Below are 13767 nucleotides of genomic sequence, written 5' to 3' on the forward strand. Positions count from 1 at the left end.
TTACCAAAGCAGCATGAAGGATCATGAGTTGGTGACACGTACAGGTGTAAATGATTCATGGTGGATGAGCTTCCTCCTCCAGTGTGTATCTAAACCTGATAAGAAGTTTTTGCTTAACACAGATAGTCTTGTGGGTTCTCCTTACAACAGAAGATAAACAAAAGCTGAAAGATGGAGTTATTTTAAATACTAAAAATAGGAACATCTGAATTTACCTAGTATACAAGGAGCTTGTGGGTCAGATAGTAATTCTGAGGATAAGGCTGTACTAATGGATGTATACTGCAATGCAGTAAAACAAACTTTGAAATGTACTAAAGCCATACTTTGCACTGGAAGACCTGTGTGAGGCCTACAAGCTATACAGAACAGAAGAGGGTAAAGAGGAAGTTGTTCTGACTCCTTTTTCTAAGTAAGGACACAAGAAAAAGAAAGAAAAAAATGTAAATATGCATTTGTTTCTAATCACCAGGGCAGGAGGAGAATACTAACACAGTCTTCTCAAACCAGCAAATCATAGAATAATAGAATCATAAAATCATTATGGCAGGAAAAGACCTCCAGAATCATTGAGTCCAACCTTTGACTAATCACCACCTTGTCAACTAAACCATAGCACTAAGTGACACATCCACTTGTTTCTGGAACACTTCAGGGATGGTCCTTTTCTGCTCAGCAGCTTTCCTGCCACTCTCTCCCAAGCTATGCTGTGACCCAAGTGCAGGGCCTGGCTCTTCACCTTATTGAACCCTGTACTGTTGGGCTTGGCCTATTGATCCAGCCTGTCCAGATCTTGCTGTAGAGCCTTCCTGCCCTCCAGCAGATAAACACTCCCACTCAATGTGGTACCATCTTGCAAACTGACCGAGGGCACCCTCTATACCTTCATCCAGATTATTGATAAAGACATTAAACAGGACTGGCTCCAACACTGATCCTTGGGGAACCCCACTAGTGACCAGCCACCAGCTGGATGTAGCTCCATTCACCACCACTCTCAGGGCTCAGCTATCCAGTCAATTTTTAATCCAGCAAAGAGTGCACCTGTCCAAGCCATGGGCTGCCAGCTTCTCCGGGATAATGCTGTAAGCGACAGTATCAAAGGCTTTACTGAAGCCCAGGTAGACAACATCCACAGCCTTTCCCTCTTCCACTATGAGGGTCACCTGGTCATAAAAGGAGATCACATTGGTCAAGCAGAATACCACAAAATGTCAAGATTAGGAAGGAGGGTAAACTTTATGTATGCTGATAACTCAGGAATTCTCTTTAGTCAAAGAAGGACAAAATAGTTTCCTAGACTGGATAGGAAAAATAACATTATTGTTCAGAAGAGAGGGAGTCTCTCTTGTCAGTGAAGACACTGTCTGGTATCTGCCTCCTTTGGCACCAGGACCCAGGAGCTTCTGCCGACAGAGGACATGGACTGAGCTACTGAATTCACAAATGTACTGAGAAGTAAAGGAAAGAAAATAAAAAAAATTAATAAAAAAATAGAGAGGATAAAAGAAGACTAGAAAATGTAGAACCAAACCCTCAAACCAATATTCATTGTTTACTTACTTTTTGCTTGAGTTGGCTCCATTTGACTTCCACGACAATTTATAGGAATAAAACCACAGTAAAGTAAAATTGGGGCATTGAAATTTTGATTCTAGGAGATGAGAGAAGAAGCACTAAAAATCTGGCATCCTCGGTGGAAGACGAAGTGCAGCCATGTGCATTCATATCCTTTTCTAAATGGACAGAGGGAGGCTGATGAAAAGGTAGCTCTTTACATCAGTGTCTTCCCTTTTACTCCCTCCCCTAGTGTTAAATGTGTGGTAGCAGGGGAAACCAGAGATTTTTCACAGATGGCCTTGCCTTCAGAATATCCCGAAGGTTTCATGAGCTCTGGGAGAGGAACAATTTTCCTTCCTGGTAGAACTGTGTCCTTCCCACAGGACACTTCCCATATTAGTAGGGCTCTACTAGTAAGTCACCATGAAGTCATCCTCACAGAGTTTGCCTTTCCCCAGAGCCTTCTCTTGCAGAGTCATTGCGATTACAGCACAAGGAGCTAACATTCCTTTATGAAAAAAAAAAACAAAACAAACATTTTCAGGGAACAAGAAAAAGACCTCATATGTACTGAGGCGCTATTCTGAGAAGGAGAGTTTAAATGCAACTGATCCATAAATGAAAATGTTGGGATAGAGAGCATCAAAACAAGATTTACTTGCGACTTGAAGCGAAAGAAGAACAGCAAAGAAAGAAGAATGAGTTAACGCTTAACCTAGATTCTTTAAAATCTGTTTTTCAAAGGGAAAGGTAGGAAGAAGGGAAAACCATGCAGGGAACATGTATTGTTGAACTAAATCTCAGAAAGTCTAGCCCTTGGAAGGATGACTGATCAGGAGTGTAGATGCTTTCAAATAATGGATAAATTTTTATGGTTTTATTTTTTATTTCTTGCCTTATCAATGTCATTTTCTAGACAGGAAAATTGAATCACAGTGTGCTTATTCAGTGGGAGGACAAGCAGAGGTTTAATTGACACATTCAGGGAAAGATTACTGATATTCTAATAGTCAAGAACAGAATTCAGGAGTCAAACACTCTTTATTCTGCAAAGCTGAAGTGAATATATCTGACAGTAAGAGCTACTGTTAAGGAAAAGAATACACTGCAGAAGACCTTGGTCTGGCCAAACCCGAGTTCTGCTGATTTGTAGGAAATTTATTTATAATAGCTTTGGTCCAGAGAAAACCGAACTTCAGAGCATGTGCAGACAAGGATCTTCCTTGCCTTTCAGCTCTTTGCTAAAACTGTTGTTCTTTCCAGTTGAGTGACAGTATGTGCTGCCAAATTGTTTGCAAAAGGAGTAATACATAGATGAAGAAATAAGTGCTAAACAAAGGTGAAATTACATGCTTTCAGGGATCAAATAATATGGTATGTAGTTTCTGTGCTATTTTACAAGAAGTCTTATGAAACTGTCAGACTTGAAAGGAAGGGCATGATAGCAGATGAAATTTTCTTAGAGTCTGGCTTCCTTTCAAGTGAAGATGGGTCTTTGGCATTCTGTGAATAAAATGTATAAACTCCTGTCTTCAGTGAAACTTACAACAACAACAAGTGAAGGCAAATAGGAGAATGGAAAATGAGGAGAAGAAACAAAATCAAAAATTCCCTCAGCTGCTGGACTGTGTCTTTATGTTGTTGGGACAATAACTCTGGGACTTTTATATATCATGGTGGTGTAGGTACTACTAGGGCGTAGCTATTCAGATGGACAGATGTTGCAGAGATGCTACAATAATCACACCTGCTTTCTATATCCAATGCCTTGCTTACTGGGAGGACTCACTCTAGAGATGTCAACAAGCATTGCTTCTGTGTTCCTGGCATATGCTCCCTCAGAGAAGACAGCAGTTTTATTTTCTGCTTAGCTCTCTAGGGAAATCATGACGCACAGTTATAACTTTGCAGTTGTATTGTTAGCTTATCCCTAATGACTTCAGCTCGCCCCTCTTCCTGCACAATGATGCCTTCTTTGGCTGTGTAACTGGCATGCAGTAGCTAGCTCACAGTGTCCTGCCAACATGGAATGCATGATCAAGTATTCTCAGAGCAGATGTCTTTTTATTTTTGTTACCTTATGTGCTGTAACAGAATTCAGAAAAGGGGAGCATTGGTGTTTTTCTAAAAATAGAATGAACTTCTACTGTGCTTGCTCTCTCCATTTCATGCTGCTAATTCATATTATTTACCTGTGTGTCTTGTGACAGGTAATATTTTGGTTTATTTCTTTATGAAGGGGTTGTGTATCTCATCCTTTGTCCATAAAAGTAGTATATTTGTATACTAAGAGAGCCAAATGTAAAGGTTGAAAATATAGAAAGAATTAAAAACATTACATTTATTATTTTTAAGTGCATTTCATGACTTTTAAGTGAGCCTAACAATTTTCTTGCATTTGAGTCATGGTTTCTGAACTCTATGATGGGCAATGCTTTAGTTTGCAGCTAAAGAGGAATTTTTTTCTGTTAGTTTCCAGAGGTACAAAACTACACCACAGTGTAGGGCTCAGATCAGTTGACCTAACCTCTGCTAATAAACTCCATTTTATTTTGTTTATATAAGCTTCCTCCAAATATGTTGTATGCACTGGTCTGATGTGGGAGGGATTTATGTCATTTTAGTAAAGACATGCAGGAAGTCTCAGGTAGAAAGAAAGAAAGAAAGAAGGAAGGAAGGAAGAAAGGAAGGAGAGAGGGCAGAGGGAAGGAGGGAGGGAGGAAGCAAAGAAAGAAAAGAAGAAAGAGAAAGAAAGAAAAAGAAAGAAAAGGAGAAAGAAAGAAAGAAAGAAAGAAAGAAAGAAAGAAAGAAAGAAAGAAAGAAAGAAAGAAAGAAAGAGAAAAAAAAGAAAGAAAGAAAGAGAGAAAGAAAGAAAAAAAGAAAGAAGAAAGAAAGAAAGAAAGAAAAAGAAAAAGAAAAAGAAAAAGAAAAAGAAAAAGAAAAAGAAAAAGAAAAAGAAAAAGAAAAAGAAAAAGAAAAAGGAAAAAGAAATGAAAAAAGAAAAAGAAAAAGAAAAAGAAAAAGAAAAAGAAAAAGAAAAAGAAAAAGAAAAAGAAAAAGAAAAAGAAAAAGAAAAAGAAAAAGAAAAAGAAAAAGAAAAAGAAAGAAAGAAAGGAAATTGTGTCCTTAAACAGAGGCTAGATTTTGCTTTGATGAAGCCACAAAGAATTTGAGCACATATGAAGAACGTCTTATGACAGTTTTTAGAATCCAAATAAGATATACTTCACCCCCTAAAGCATTAACATAGAGCAAGTCCTCATGTCCCATTTAGTACACTGGCCACAGCACATCAACCTACGCAGTTTTTATTCTAGCACACCTCTAAGTGTAGGAAGTTGAAGAAGGCAGAAGAAGGACAAAAAACACTGCAGCTTATATCATGCTACTGACAATTATTTTAAAGTGATAGAAAATGAAGAAGGAAGCAGGAGGCTGAGTGAAAGCAAATGTAGAGCCCGTCATCAAAAAAGGAGCAAGATTGATGCTAGTGAATGCTGTGGCTGTCTCAGATGGCATGCAGGCTACCAGCTGGACTGTTAGCTATGATATAAATACTTTGTTGGGTTTTTTAAAAATATTCATGGTAACTTTTTGAAAACATTTTTCTCATTTCTGGAGTCACACTCTATGAACTGTAAAGTCAGATTAATTTGCTCCTAGGCCAGGAATTGTTTAGAGTCAAGAGTAGAGCTGGTAGATATTTTTCACTTGAAAAAAATTTTTTGATGAAAAATGGCCTCTTTTGTGGAACCCTCTGTATTTAATGAAAAACAGAAAGCAAATATGTTCTTTGACTCTATGTTAAGAGTAAATATCATCCCAAGGCAGTGTGAGCTCCACATGAAGAGGAAAATCAAAGAGTGGGAAAGCACACACACTCCCCAGAGCTTCTTTCACTCAGAACCTGTCATTTCCTCCATAGGGGTGCTTAATTTAAACTAGTGCAGGATACGAATCTTGAATAGAGAGGAAAACTGCAGTTACAGGAGGAAGACTACAGCTGTAGTGTGCCTTATCAGAGAACAGCAGCTAAGAGCTGAGCATAGCTGTCTTAAAATCTGGAGTATATGGTCTACCTGTTTGAAATACTTACCTGTGCAATGATACCATCCAGGTACATTTCATCTCCATATTATTAATAATCTTCCTGATCCTGGAATATTTATGGTCTGATGTGGGTTCACAAACAAAGTGAGCTGTGACTGAGGCATTTTTTAGTCTAAACATAATTACCTTCAAGGTGTCATGGTTCCTGATGTGCTTAGTCTCTATTTAGACCTAGTAATAGTCTGGACTCATCTCCATCATTTAAGTATTTAAGCAGTGAATAGTTTTGGAGTTATATGTCATTGAACATCTCTGTACTTATACATATGTGAACCTCAAGAACTAAATTTAATCCTCAGCACCTTGCTTTGTAGGGAACGTCAGCCTTGCATTGTAAAGGGGGCTTGTTTGTTGATGAACTTGGTGCTTCATTCCTTAAGCACATAGCATAAGAGAGACTAATGCTGTGACTGATTGCATTCCACTGATGTACTTTTATAAGCTGGTGTCTTAATTACATTTCTTGTCGAGGTGAAGGGTTACAGATAGTCCCCAGAGGCCAATATATTGAACTGGACCTCTGTGACTTGGAGTTTTCTTACGGGAAGCTTATTCCAGATAAAGGTACCTCTTTAAATGAGCAATGAACGGAGGCCATAGATCACCTAGGAATTTAGCTGGCAGCTCTGACAGCTGTGAAATTGTCCTATCAGCCGTGTCATTGAAAGGAGCGCCACACAGATCTCAAAACAGAGCTAAATGGCTAGGTATCACCTCTTGAACTTAACTTTCTCCTGGTGCATCACATTGAAATAAACTTCATACTTTTCTCTTAAATCTGCTCTGCTTAGACAGTGCTGAGAACCCTTCACATGAAGAGGAAGTGAACATACAGAGTGTGTGTTCCCTTAGAGGCCATCCTGCACCCACTGCAGGTGTACAAGTCCTCCCTGTCCTCCAAGACTGTCCTCCACTGAGACAAACATGCTGTGTTTGGGAAGGGAAGTCTTCCTTGGCATGCAGTGTTCCCAGCTCATTGGCAAGCAATAGCAATCCTAGAAAAGAGTTAGTAACTTGCCATTGTATCAGTTTTTTTCTAGATTCCTTGCCTAATAGCACTTTCAATGTGGAAGGTTGTTTCTTCTGCCTGAAGGTAAGTGTTAGACAGCCAGTGGAATCATAGGACCTTATAATGGTCCTATGTGCTAATACACATCTCTGCTCATGCTCCCTGATGATTTTAGTTCAACATGGCTTGAGAGTCATGTTTTTTTTTTAATTCCTTTTTTTTATGTTGATATTTTGAAAAAAATGGATGCTGTTGATTTCTGAAGAAGGAACAGTTGCAACTAAACAACAAAGTTTACCCATATCAGTTGAGTGGGGATGATTGCTAAAGTTGAACCTGCAGAGTTTTTTTTAGTTCAAAGACTCACTTTGATTTGCCCATTGCCATCTGAAATTTTTACCTATGGGGCTCACATTTTCAATTCTGACCACTCATCAGATTTCTTAGAAGATGTGACAAAAAGTGATTTAACAATTCCCCCATATGAAGAAAAGTACAAACCTCGTGCTTTCTGACTCCATAAAGAGGGATGGAAATGCTCTAGTGATAATATAGCTGCAGACCAAAACTTCAAAATAGGCAGGAAAAGCATCTTCGCCAAAGACAAAAGTTTGTGAATGTCCTGGTGAAAATTGATTTGCTTTTGTCTGAATAACAAGCACTCAGGGATCACACTCAGTCTAGGCTCAGTTCATTTTAAAGTGCTCTTGTGGTACTCTTAATAACAAACACCCACTGGAGCCTTTACTGTGTTCATTGTGTTTCCTGTATATAAATTATTTTCATGAACCGTTTGTCTGGCATATGCAGTAGTGGAGGGCACTGTACATATGTATGTGAAGTAGGGAAAATGGTATGGCAGAAGTAGGCAGATTTTATTGGTGCTGTAGCATTATGATCACTGTTTTAATAATTGCCTTGGCATTCTGAAGGATCAAAATGCTACAGAAATACAAGTTATAATGTAGTTATATAAAATTAGAGCGGCAGTAAAAATGAGAGTGGGTGAGTGACAGGAGAGGATACATGAGAAAAGAGTTCCTCAACTGAAACCTAGATTAAAGGTTCATTTAAGCAGGTTGCTACGTAACTCTGGACTGACCACAAGCATGTTAAGGCAGCATTCAGCTCCTCTGTAAAACATTTGCTGGTCCACAGGAAGAGTTTGTTGCATTAAGTAATTTATGGGGTGCTAAGAAGTTCCTTAAGCTATTATTAAAAACATACAAAATCTTCCCTGGTTAGGACTCTAGTAACTCAGACTTCTAACTAAGCAGAACTGATAGGGCAGGCCTTTTGATGTTTAATGAGTTCTGAAGCAGATGTGAGATGTGATAGACAGGGGAGCTGGGGTGATTTAGTGCTCATGGAACAAAATGATGAGATCTCCTCCTGAAAAAGAAAATGTAGCTAAAAAGGACAGGTTTTTGTTTTTTTTTTTCCCTTCTTCTTCCCCCACTTCTTCCTTCTTGGTGCATGTGTTTTTGATTTCCTCACCCCGTGCCTCTCAGTGCTGGCTCGTTTCCATTCAAACACACACAGAACACTGAAAACTAATTAGCCCTGGATGCAGCCACAGGAAGTTAGCCTGCCAAGTCCCCTTTCCCCCACAATTCCTCAACTTTCTCAGCTTGCCTCAGGCCAAGGGCCTTGCACTGGGCCTCTCTGTGTAGGTTGCCAGGTCTAATTTTACAATTTCCCTTCACCTTATCAAGTGTGCCCCAGGCCCAACGAGGGGGAAAGGATCAGAGCCAATGTTGTGTTGTGGGCCTTTCTGCCCCACACCCAGTCCCCACCCACCTCTTTTCTTTTCTGCATCATTTTTGGGAGTCTTGGTCGTATCTAGTTTCAGTGTTGACTTGTTAATCTGACCTTTGTTAATGCTTTTTAAAGGAACTAAAGAGAACTTCACCATCTTGTAAAACTTGAAAGTCCCTCCTCTCCAAGAACTTTTCTTGAAGGTTAACAGATTTTCCCGAGAGCCAGAGGAGTACAGGTGTCAACCATTTTTAGGCATCTCATTTCAAAGCAGAGCCCACCACAATCCCAAAGCGAGAAACCAGAGTCTGATTAGAAGAAAGCAGCAGGCTGGATGCCAACCTACAGTGGGCAGTGTCATGACATGTGCAACTCAACTAGAAAATACCAGCATGGCTGCAAAGTTATGATTGTCTGGAAGCATACTAGAGTTTTCTTCTTGATTCTTATGCTTGGTTGCAGTGAGACACTTCGCAAAAGTCACTTCAGCTCTGCTGACATCCCTTTCTAAGCTGGTGATAACAGGACATAACCTCTACAGAGAGTACTTTGAGCTTTGTGGATGACAGGCACTAAAATACATGACACCTATTATCAAATCTCAGTGGAGAGAGGTGGAGAAGGAAAAAGATCAAGTGACTGGAGTCCCCTCTTCCTTCTTCTGTGGCATAGACAAGTGGGAACTGATGGTCTTGTTAGATTGTTGCCCATCCAGTCCAGTGTCCAGAACCCGCAGGATCTAGAAAAAAGATTTCAGAGGAAGACTTGAGGATCCTGTGGTACAATAGACGAGAAAAGAGAAGACACTAGTTTGGCCTTGTTTCCCAGTGCCATTCAGGTCTCCAAGAGTTAGGAGGTGGCAGAAGCCCTCAAGTACAAAATGTTTTCTATTGTTGTCTGTGGCAACCGTGGATGTTCTTGAGAGCCACATAAATATCTGCTCCTTTTTTTATTGTTGTTAGGGTTTGAGCTGTGCCAGTTTCCTGGAGCAATGAGTTCCATGTGTAATTGCATGTTTTGTGAACATTTTTCCATGTGCTCTGTGAATATCTAGAGGAACTCATGCTACATCTGCAGGTGCTGCACCTGCCCTGTAGATAGAGAACTCCAGCAGGCATGGCTGAGAGAAGGGTGTCATCTGGGAATCAGCTCTAAATGAATGTAGAGTTTGAAAATAACCTGAAGGAAAATATTAAGTACACTGCTAGGAAGGGCTGCTGTAGGAAAGGAATAATATCCTATTCTTGATTCACTCTTCCTTGATGCAAGACTTGAGAAGAGTTTTGTAGTGAAATTACATTTTAAACACATTTAGCATCTTGCCTTTGATTTCCATGAATGTTCTTCCTGTAGAGCAGGTGGTGGCACCTGATGTGGAACCATGCTTGCTGCCAACCTCTTTTCACACCCTGCAAATTGCCTGTTGTGCTGTTTTATTTAACATTCCATACATTTTGTATGTGTAAGTCAGAGACAACCTGATTACAGAGAAGTGACTTCACTGTGCAGGCACACTGCTCTGGAGTGGAGATCAAACAGGAGCACAGAATGTGATGTTCTAGACCCCAGTTTTGAGCATTCTTAAATGTGCAGTGTGTTGCATGTGAGTAGTCCCTTAAAAATGAAAGGGACTACTCCAGTGACTGCTGTAATGCTATGTTCAAATAACTTACTGAGCTCAGGCAACCTAGATAATCTTTAGGGGAAAAAAGCAACTGTTTTCTCTGGGTACAGGCAATCCTATTCATCTGATGTCAGAGATGTCACTGTGGCATAAGCTCTCTTCGGCAGAGCCTGTTTTTTTCCTCTGCATCAGGACCTGGCACAGGTGACCCCCAGTCTGTTTGGCCTGTCCCTATTACAACAAAAACAAAGGTAAATTTGGCAGGGTGACTGAACTAGCAGCTTACTAGGTAGACCTGTATGATCTCCCTCTGGCTCCAAGTTTTAGCTCTTCTCAGAGTACTTGCAGGAAAACAGCCTCTTAGTTTCTTGATCTTTGCCTGAGCGTCAGGACTCTTGTCCAAGATTATCACATCGCTATTGATTGCTCTGAAGAAATCTGTAAATCCCAGCGAGAACTAAACAGCAGGACACGTGGGTTTTAAAAGAACAAAGCGAAGACCAAGGCAGCTTCTATGCAAACATCAGTATTTCTTTTAGCAGGAGCAGAACAGTGCAGAAAATGGAGCATTTAATAAAAATTATTTCTGATTCTTGTTCTGGAGTTTTATGAGAAGTATTGCCAGATATAATGACCTACAATTCTGGAACCACAGTATACCTGTGTTGTGTCTATTTTCCAAAATAATATGTTTCTAGTTCAGCTCATTTTTCAGAATTCTTCACTTGTCCTGAAGGGCAAAATGAAGAAAGCAAAAGTCTAATATAAGAAGTTTTTGTCCTTTCATATCTGCAAAGTCAAAGAAGAGCTTATATTCTACTAGAGTCCTAGCAAAATGAGCCCATGTGGCTGGTCCTAGAGCTATGATGTGTACCTCATTGCAAGTAGAGCAAGCTAAAAGATTTCCATCCAAACTGTATTTTGAAAAAAATGGAAAAAAAAAAAAAGAAGGGAGTTTTTTACTAAAAATGGAATATTCCTTAACATAATCTTCTTTATGTTGTTCACTTATTCTTCCTAAAACCTAAACCAAAATTTTAGAGTGCCGTTTCTGAGCTCTTTGTGGCCAGGATTGATAAGATTTTGTCAGTTGTTTAAAAATGTGTTAGCCCTCCCCTCCCTCCCCCTCCCCTGCCCCTCTCCCCTCCCCTCCCTTCCCCTCCCGTCCCTCCCCTCCCCTCCCCCTCCCCCCCCTACCCCTCCCCTTTTCTCCTCTTTCTCAATTATAGGTTTTTAAAAGTAAATGTTTATTTTAGCTTTCTCCTGTCAAGTTTCTCTTTTAGAAATTTTTGCATTTCCAAAGTTATCATTGCGTAAGTTCCAGTCTGTCCACTTTTGATAATTCTGTGAAGGAGAAATGCAAGGGTAGCCATTGGTGATGCCAGAGCACGGTGAACAGCTTCAACTGAGTGCACATGGCTGGGTTTGAGGAGAAAGGATTGCTGGATTTGAATGTCTTAACACAAGAATTAAATTTTAAAATGTGTGAGAAGTTGAACTCTCACCTCTGAATTTCTGATCAGCATTAGTCTCCCTCCAGTTAAATAGGTCTGACTATACAAGATTTTAATTATCTTTCTGTGTGGTCTTGCAAAGTAGTCCAGGTTCCTTCAGGATCCTCCTTATCTAATACAGAAATGATGATCTCTGAATCCTTTCTCTGAAAAGTGCATTTGTACGTTTTTGCATTTGTTCACAGAGACTCACCAGAATAAAATTTCTGCTGTATTTTGCCATGTAATAACAGTGCATAGGAATGGTCTAGATCAGGACTTCAAGCCTGATGAACACCTTCACCTGCTGCTATTGTGTCTTGAAAGATAACAGGAGCAGAAGGAAAGACAGCCAAGTTCAACTATGATCCTCAGTGCTCTGCATCATCTTTGGTGATGTCTTCAGGCTGTGATGCTCAGTGTGGTTTCTGAGTACTGCTTTGGCATTAATAACTAACAGCCTTCTCAACTTTTATTCCACATTCTTTATGCTGTTTCTTCCCTCCACTCCATTTCTGTGCCATCTTTCTTTCTTGTGTCCTCGGGCTTTGATCTCCATGTCCCTTCATAGACACCCTGCTCTTCAACGCAGGGAAAGGCAAAATTCATATTCCCCAAACAGATCAAGCCCCAAAAGAAAATGAAGCAAATGAGATACTAATGAGTATAAACCACTTCCAAAATGCTGTAGTTGGATGTATTTTCTTTTTTCTCACCCTCTTGTTTTGTTTATATGCTAGAGTAGGTTGAGTGTTGAATTTTATTTGATTTGGGCATTTTCCCAGGGAACTTGAACTCTTCCAGTAAAAAATCAACATGTCCACAGAAACTAAGATTTGCAGAGTGAAGGTACTCATTTATATAGTTTACTTGATGCCTCACTTCTCCCTAGTTTTCAGATTTTTTTCTCACACAACATCTCTCTCACTATTAGTCCTTGGTGAAAGCCAACATTGCTCAATAGAACTGTCATTAATGCTGCTGGTTATGTGGCTGTGTTGGTGCCAGCTCTCCTGGTCAGTCTTCCCTGTTTGGACCACTAGAAGGCAAAAATATCCCATAGGGGACTTTATGACAAGGAACATTTGGGACATGATGCTGAAGTTATAGTGGGTATGTTTTGAAAAGGGCTAGTGATTATAATACCTGATATCCTATGGACATTTTACACAGATGAATACTTGGCACGTTTCTGGCACTTACGAGTCACAAAAAAAGAGTTGCACGGTGTACAGTGTTGCAGATAGGATCTAGTGAGAGAAAATTATTTAAGTTGGTATATGAAAAGCAAATAAATAAAAATAATATCTTTGGAGAAAGTGAAGTAACAAGATTAATTACTCCTACTCTGTCGATGGAAAACAAGAGACCTCTCTTGTGCAGCTGACATCCTTAGAAAGTCTTTGATGCCCCACTTATCTTGGGTTCTCATTTCTGAGAAGCTATCTGTCACAGTCTAAAATACATCCATGCATATAAACGTGGCTTTTTATTTTTGAATCCCATGAAATAATTTAGTATAAACTAGAAAATAACTTCCAAATGCCCTCTTTTGCCTGCACTCTTCTGAGGACACGTGGGGAAGATAGCATATATTTTTCTTACAAAGAAAATGAAAATGTCATTGTTTTCCCCAAATGAATTTGAAAAATTGATTTTGAAAAAATGTATCTTTGAGATCAACCCCTCCCATATCAATAAATTGGAGGAAAAACCAGTCATCTCTACAGAAACATTCATTAGTTTCCATCATGTTGCATTGTTTAAAGATGAGACAGCATGCTCTGCAGAGTACAGAACTTCCTCTCCTCTATGCTCTACTTTAATTGCATTTCTGTTCTCAGCATTACATAACTTTAAAGGCATGTCATAAATATTGTTCTGCGTCATAGCGCATGTCTATAATTTACACAGCATTTTCACGTAGACAGTCTCCTAAAGAAAAAGTAAAAAATGGGAAATTAAAGTAAAAGAAGCCATCTTGTCCTTTTGAAAGACATTTTGCCTTTTTTTTTTCCCAAGACACTAATTTAATGTGTTTTGCATAGCATGATTATTCTGCAAAGTCAGATAAGAAAACTTTGATTTAAAAAACATGAAATTTGCTGAAGTTAGAAAAAAATATTTATGGAATTTTCTCCCCATGTCTATCATTTAATATCATTGTGTTTTTTGTATTATGTTAAATTCAAAATGAAATCATGTCTGATTTC

The sequence above is a fragment of the Manacus vitellinus genome, unplaced genomic scaffold (assembly GCF_001715985.3).
Source record: "Manacus vitellinus isolate BGI_N305 unplaced genomic scaffold, ASM171598v3 scaffold_28_pilon, whole genome shotgun sequence".
NCBI lineage: Eukaryota > Metazoa > Chordata > Aves > Passeriformes > Pipridae > Manacus > Manacus vitellinus.